This window comes from Antechinus flavipes, chromosome 3, assembly GCF_016432865.1.
Source record: "Antechinus flavipes isolate AdamAnt ecotype Samford, QLD, Australia chromosome 3, AdamAnt_v2, whole genome shotgun sequence".
In the NCBI taxonomy this organism is placed as follows: Eukaryota; Metazoa; Chordata; class Mammalia; order Dasyuromorphia; family Dasyuridae; genus Antechinus; species Antechinus flavipes.
The window spans coordinates 58254813-58262505 of NC_067400.1; the positions used below are offsets into that span (position 1 = coordinate 58254813).

Sequence of the window (7693 nt, forward strand, 5' to 3'; positions counted from 1 at the left end):
TTGAAGTTCCTTTGAAACAGGTAATATTCCCTAAGATAAACTGAAGTATGCTTGCAATTCAGGGGTCTCCAGAGATAAAGTGACTCCCTTCAGTGTTTGGAAGAGGGAAATGAGTTATTAATAGGCTTTAAAACTTTTTATAATTTAATAATCAAAAATAAGTAAATGTAAAAAAAAAAAAATAAAGAACAAACCTGACACAAACCATAAGAATTTAACAAATGTTGAACAATATTGATGCTCTTCCTTTCTTGTTTTTAATGTACATATTGTTCTATTTGTGTTGATTTTTCACTCTGGATCACCTTAGATAAGTCTTTTCATATCTTGAGTACTTCCTATGTCAATACATATTCTATGAAATCATCATATTACATATTATATCATATTACAGACATATGAATAAATTCATCGGTCTTTTCTAAAATTACTTACATAAAAAAATTCATTTCAGAAATATATAAGTAAATAGTTTTCTTACACTGTTGTACTATAGCTCTATTTAAATTTAAGTTATACATGTACATTCATTTTTTAACATATTTCCATATGAGTCATGTTGGGAGAAAAAAATCAGAACAAAAGGGAAAAACCATGAGAAAGAATCAAGAAACAAGAAAAAAAGGTGAATCTTTTAATCTTGTAGTTCACATTCAATCTGTATAACTATCTCTCAGCATGCAGGTGGCTTTTTCCATACAAAGTTTATCAGCTTTGCATTGGATAATTTAATTATTAAGAAGACCTAAGTCCATCATAGTTGATCACCACACAATTTTGCTGTAGCTGAATACAATAATCTTCTGGTTTTGCTCACTTCACTTAGCATCAATTGTACGTCTTTCCAGGTTTTTCTGAAATCAGCTTGCTCATCATTTCTTGTAGAACAAAAATATTCCATTACTTTCATATATCATGACTTATTCAGGTCATAACCCCAATTTATAGGCATCCACTAATTTTCTGATTTTTTTGCCACCACATAGAGAACGGCTACCAACATTTTTGCACATGTGCGACCTTTTCTCTTTTATGTGATCTCTTTGGGACAGACCCAACTGCTGATCAAAGGATATGAACAACCCAGATACTTGTTTTGGTGTTTTTAAACAATGATGTTTTCAAAGTAATAAAGATTATTGAGAGAAGTTACAAATTAGAAGCATATTTTATACAAACAATTCTTTCCCAGGGAACATTAATTGACACAGGTAGCGCTCCCGAGTATCCAGGCATTCTAAGGTTCTCTAAAGATGAAACTGAAGGTCCTTAACAGTTGTTGCCATAGGTGTGTCTGACACTTGCTATAGGTCACAGGAATTCAACGTCCATAGAAAGACGGGTCTAAAATAAGCCTAAATTGAATTCCCCTTGCATCTGACAAGTTAATGAAAATCTAAAATATGTTGGGATTTTTAAAAATTGAGAATATTGCGGTACAAATTTCCTCACTACTTCTATAAAAGCATTGTTCTTTGCCAGCTTTTATTTATTAGAGTGCATATAGGTACGTACACTCTCGTCACTTGCAGGTATGATAAAACTCCTCTAGGATAAACCTTAATCCTGTTCCAGTTGCAGCTAATAAATTAACATCTCAAATAAGTTTGTTTGTTTTTTTTTAATTGAGGATATCGCAGCAGGACAAATGTCCTTACTACTTTTATAAAAGCATATTTTTTACCTGCTTTTATTTATTAGGGTGCATGTGGGTGCGCTCACTTTGCGGTTTCTACCGTGCATTTAAAAACAAAACAAAACAGCTGTGCATGAGTGTCACGCGGGCTTTTCAAAGCCACGTCCCTTCTCCGGGATTTCTTTTCCAAACTCTCGCGTGCTCCCCCGCGCTTTCCCTTTCTCTCCCTCCTTCCCCAGCCCTCCAGAAGAAGGTTCCCACGAGACCCCGCCCAGACACGCTCAGGGGCCTCCCCACACACATTCAGACTCGGACGTGTGTAAAACCTCCCGTACATACTCTGTAGAGCTCTTTCTCCGCGGGGGAGGACATCCTTCCGCAAAGTACAAGTCTTTTTAGGAATTTCTCCAAGCCACCAGCTCACCTCCCCTCAGACCGCCCCCAATTGGCCGGGCTCCTCCCTTAGCCCCGAGGGGCGGGACGGACATCCCGGAAATCCGAAGCCTAGGTGCAAATGTCAAGGCCGGGGAATAGCCCCGCCTCCTGCGCTCCGAGCCAGCGTCTGATTGGCGGGTCTGCCTGTCAGTCGGACGCCGCAGCTTTCGGCTCTCCTCGGATTGGGGGATCCCTTTCCCGGCTCTGTTCCCGTTGTGAAAGCAAAAATGAGTGTCAGAGTTGCTCACGGTCGCGGGCAGAGGCTGGTATAACCGCACGTATAACCGCAGCCTCACTCCGCTACCCCTTCGGGCTTCCTGTTGCTTAGATCTTAACCAGCATTGTTTAGCCAAGCCCAACCCATTGGCTTAACCAAGCCCACGCCATGGCGAACTGCAGACTTCTGGAGAAGTTCTTCCCTGCTCCCCTACGGTTCTCTCGAGCAAGGCCGCACGCCAAGTCTGTCCCTACCCACTTCCCCTTCAGCCTAGCCCTGAGGCGGCCCGGGCGCGGGGTCAGCCCGGATCCTGGTCCACGTGGAGTATGCTTTGCCGGGGCATTGCCCTGGGCACTAGGGCCTCCTTAATTCCAGCCCCGGCCCTCCCCTGTCTGTTCTTTGGGAAAGCTTTAAAGTGTTTGCCGCACCTGGTGCGCGTCTGCAGAAGCTTTCCCGGGAGCCGGAGAGCCCAGCTCACCCGAGGACTCACAGGGTGGAGAAAGGCGGGAGCTAAATCTGGAGCCACATCGCTGTCCCCAACAACATATAATAATTGGTAGTGTCGTTTATATGACTCTGCCCTCAAGGATCAAACGCAAAATACTCTACTTGGCATTCAAAGCCCCTCAGATACAGCCCATCCTCCTTTTCCAGATTTCTTACATCTTATTCTTGACCATGTATTCTGAGCTTCTTTGCTTTTCTATAAAAGACACTGTCTGCTCAAGGCATTTTCCCTGGCTGTTCTCAAATGCTCTCATCCTCATCTCTGCCTATTGCCTTTCTGACTTTCAATTCTCTCTAAAATTCCAACTTCTACAGGAATCCTTTTCCAAACTCTTCATCCTAGTGCCTTCCCTTGTTGCTTATTTCCTATTTATCTGGTATATAGCTTATTTTGTAAATATTTGTTTGCTTGTCTCCTCCGTTAGATTGTAAACGAGGCCCTTTGCCTCTTTTTGTGTTTCATGCATTAGCATGGTACCTGGCACATGGTAGATACTTAATAAATGTTGGTTGACTTGACAAAGATAATTGAGAATAGTTCAACAATCATATCTGACTTCTTTGGTTTTGTTTTGTTTTGTTTTTTAAGGAGGGAATTTGGGGGAGAGGTATACAATAGATAGGATCGAGTTCATCTGAGTTCAAAGACTTGAATACATCAAAGGCAGATAGGTGCTTTTTGCTCTCTCCATATATTGGATTTTATTTGTATTTTCTGTTCCATGCTTAATAATCCAAAGTTCATAATCATTGGCAAAGGAAACAAGCACAACAGAAACGACTGCTGTGAAATCATCATTCTTATTAGCAAAGGAAACAGAAGTACAATAATAACCGCTGTTTCTCTGGTTCAACCCAGAAAAAGAACACTGGGAAAGGAGTGTGGACTGCTTGCATTTTTGTTTTTCTTCCCAGGTTATTTTTACCTTTCTAAATCCGATTTTTTCTTGTGCAACAAGAGAACTGTATAAATATGGACTCATATATTGTATTTAAGATATACTTTAACATGTTTAACATGTATGAGACTGCCTGCCATTTAGAGGAGGGGATGGAGGGAAGGAAGGGAAAAGTTGGAACAGAAGTGATTGTAAGGACCAATGTTGAAAGATTACCCATGCATATGTTCTGTCAATAAAAAGCTATAAAAAAAAAAGAAGAAATCATCTGGTTCAATGGTTTCCTGAGTATCCATATCAAATAAGGCATAAGACATGTTGTCATGTATTCACCTAAGGGTTCACAAATATTAGGAAGATATTTTCCATATTTTGAATGGAAGATGAATTCTCTACTGTTGATGAATGCTTCCAAATGATCCCATTAATAGATGACATTTTACTCATTGCAGTTCAGCATAAACATTACAAGACATCCTCTGTGAAATCCATCTGGTTCCTTATATTGATCTCAAAAAATAGCAGATTTTAAAAAGCATCATACAACTAGGTCTTCATTATTACTAATAATGGTCGTTGCTTTATTTGCATTTGTACTGCATATTTCCATTGGGCTAAAACCAATGACTATACTTGACATAATGGTGTGCAGATTCAGAATTCTCACTAATAAGGACTTAGCTCTATATGAAATTCTGTGAAATCTTTCCCTACTTAACCTTGAAATCTATCAATGATTACACCCACATTTTGAGCAGCCACATGATCATTATATGGAGGATTCAGTATCAAATTAACTTATCTCATAAAAACAGTATGAGAAGAGTAGCTTTTTATTCACTGATATTGGATTTTAAAACAAAAATCAGTTTTTTCATCAGAATTATAGACTAGTTCAGTGACAAGGCACACACAGTATCGATACTTTATTACCAAAAAAGTATATATATATATACACTATACGAAATGCTTTACTGTTATTACCTCATGTGATCCTCATAAAAACCCTGGGACATAGGTATAATCATTATTCCCATTTTACAGATGAGGAAAATGAGCTAAAGTATAATTAACTTGCCCAGAGAGTGGGTTTTGAATTCATACTTTCCTGTCATCTAGGCCCATTCTTCTATCATCTTTGCCATTTAGCTGCCTAAGACAACTATGGGGTGTGTGTGTGTGTATTCCAAAGTCCTGTTTTGGTGGTTCTAAGGAAAAAGGGAGAAGACAAAGAAAGAGAAGGTACAGTAGCAATAGTTCCAACCTAGTTTGGTATTAGCCTTGGAATCTCTAGAATTCCTAAAAGTTTTTCAGGATAGAATTAAGCAAATGTTCATTCCATTAGTTCATTTACATAGAAAATTCTTGAGCCTTGTTAGGAGAAATTTGTATAATAAAACACTACCATCACTATTAAAATTAGTATTACTTCAGTTCTGAGATATTGACTTTTCCAAAATTCCAAGCAAATTGGAATTTCAAAAACAAACAACAGACAAGTAATACACTAACTAGCTCCACAAAAACCAAGAACAAGAGTGATAATACTTGTTTTACCATAACTGTTTTCTTTCTTTGTCTCACTAACATTTTAGCACTATGCCTGCATATAGTAAATGTTTATACTTGATTAAATATTATTTTTATGAAATGTTAAATAATTTAGACATTCTAAATTGTTAAAAATCAGTTTTCTTGTGATGCTTCTTAATAAGTATTTATGGACATTTAGAATAATAACATCTAGACACATTCTTTTTTTGAAACATTTATATGAATTGAATTTAAAGTGAGGCAAATCAGGGTATTCCTTTTTAAAGGCCATTTGCATACCATACAGTCAATCTTTTTTATTTTTTTAATAGCTTTTTATATACAAAACATATGCATGGGCAATTTTTCATCACTGACTCTTGCAAAAACTTCTGTTTCAACTCTTCTCCTCCTTCCCTCCACTCCCTCCCCTAGATGGCAGATAGTCCCATATATGTTAAGTATGTTAACGTGTATATGTTAAATACAATATATGTATACATATTTATCAGTTATCTTGTTGCACAAGAAAGTTCAGATTTAGAAGGAATGTAAAAATAACTTAAGAAGAAAAAAACAAATATGCAAGCAAACAATAACAGAAAGAGTGGAAATATCATGTTGTGGTTCATACGCATTTCCCAGTGTTCTTTCTCTGGGTGTAGCTGTTTCTGTTCATTACAGATCAATTGGAACTGATTTGGATCCTCAAATTGTTGAAGAGAGCCACATTCATCAGAATTGATCATCATATAATATTGTTGAAGTGTATAATGATTTCCTGGTTCTGCTCATTTCATTTAGCATCAGTTCATGTAAGTCTCTCCAAGCCTTTCTGTATTCATCCTGTTGGTCATTTCTTACAGAACAATAATATTCCATAACATTCACATGCCACAGTTTATTCAGCCATTCTCCAATTGATGGGCATCCATTCAATTTCCAGTTTCTAGCCACTATGAAAAGGGCTGCCACAAACATTTTTGGTAATCACTGCTTTATAACATAGTTTTAGATCTGGTACAGCTAGACCACCTTCATTTGATTTTTTTTTTTCATTAGTTCCCTTGAAATTCTTGACCTTTTGTTCTTCCAGATGAATTTTATTGTTATTTTTTCTAGATCATTAAAATCATTTCTTGTGAGTGTGATTGGCACTAAATAGATTAGTTTAGGTAGTATTGTCATCTTTATTATATTCACTCAATCTATCCAGGGGGTTAATATTTTTCCAATTGTTTAGATCTGACTTTATTTGTGTGGAAAGTATTTTATAGTTTTGCTCATATAGTTCCTGACTTTTCCTTGGCAAATAGATTCCCAAATATTTTATATTATTGGCAGTTACTTTAAAGGGAATTTCTCTTTGAATTTCTTGCTGTTGGATTTTGTTAGTGATGTATAAAAATGCTGATGATTTATGTGGATTTATTTTGTATCCTGCAACTTTGCTAAAGTTGTAGATTATTTCTAATAGCTTTTTAGTAGAATCTCTGAGGTTCTCTAAATATACCATCATATTATCTGCAAAGAATGATAATTTGGTTTCCTCATTACTTACTCTAATTCCTTTAATTTCTTTTTCATCTCTTATTGCCAAAGTTAGCATTTCTAATATAATATTGAGTAGTAATGGTGAAAGTGGGCAACCTTGTTTCACTCCTGATTTTACTGGGAATGGTTCCAGTTTATCATCATTACATATGATGCTTACTGATAGTCTTAAATAGATGCTATTGACTATTTTAAGGAAAAAATCTATTACTCTCTAGTGTTTTTAATAGGAATGGGTGTTAGATTTTATCAAAAGCTTTTTCTGCATCTATTGAGATGATCATATGGTTTTTGTTAATTTGGTTATTAATATAGTTAATTATGCTAAAGATTTCCTAATATTGAATCAGTCCTGCATTCCTGGTATAAATCCTACTTGGTCATGGTATATTATCCTGGAGATGATTTTTTGTAATCTTTTTGCTAAGATTTTATTTAAGATTTTTGCATTGATAGTTATTAGGGAGACTGGTCTATAATTTTCTTTCTCTGTTTTCATCCTACCTGGTTTAGGTATCAGTACCATGTCTGTGTCAAAAAGAAATAATAAAAAAATAAAATAAAAGAATTAAAAAAAAAAAACCCAAATAGAATGTATGCTCCTTAAAGGCAGAAGACTTTTTTTTTGGGTGGGGGACAATCAATAAGCATTTATTAAGTGTATATTATCATGCTCGTCACTGAGCTAGGGCATAAGGATACAAAGACAAAATGAAACAAATAAGTGCCTATGTTAACTGTACAGGCATACCTCATTTCACAAATACTGGGGGATGGGAAAGGAGGAGTTCCTTTTTTTTTTAATTGAAGGTTTATAGCAACTCGGTGTTGAACAAATTTATCAATGTTATTTTTCCAACAGCATATGCTCACACCTTCTCTCTGGGTTGTATTTTTTGTAATTCTTGCAAG

At 36.3% G+C, this 7693-nt stretch overlaps 1 long non-coding RNA gene across 1 annotated transcript; it reads right to left on the reverse strand.

Moving 5' to 3' along the window:
* Nucleotides 1-605: 605 nt before the first annotated feature.
* On the reverse strand, nt 606-3455 carry LOC127557744 (uncharacterized). The gene is made up of 2 exons (XR_007952614.1): nt 1976-3455; nt 606-878 (listed from the first exon to the last, which is right to left on the reverse strand). It is a non-coding gene; the product is annotated as an uncharacterized LOC127557744 (long non-coding RNA).
* Nucleotides 3456-7693: the final 4238 nt, after the last annotated feature.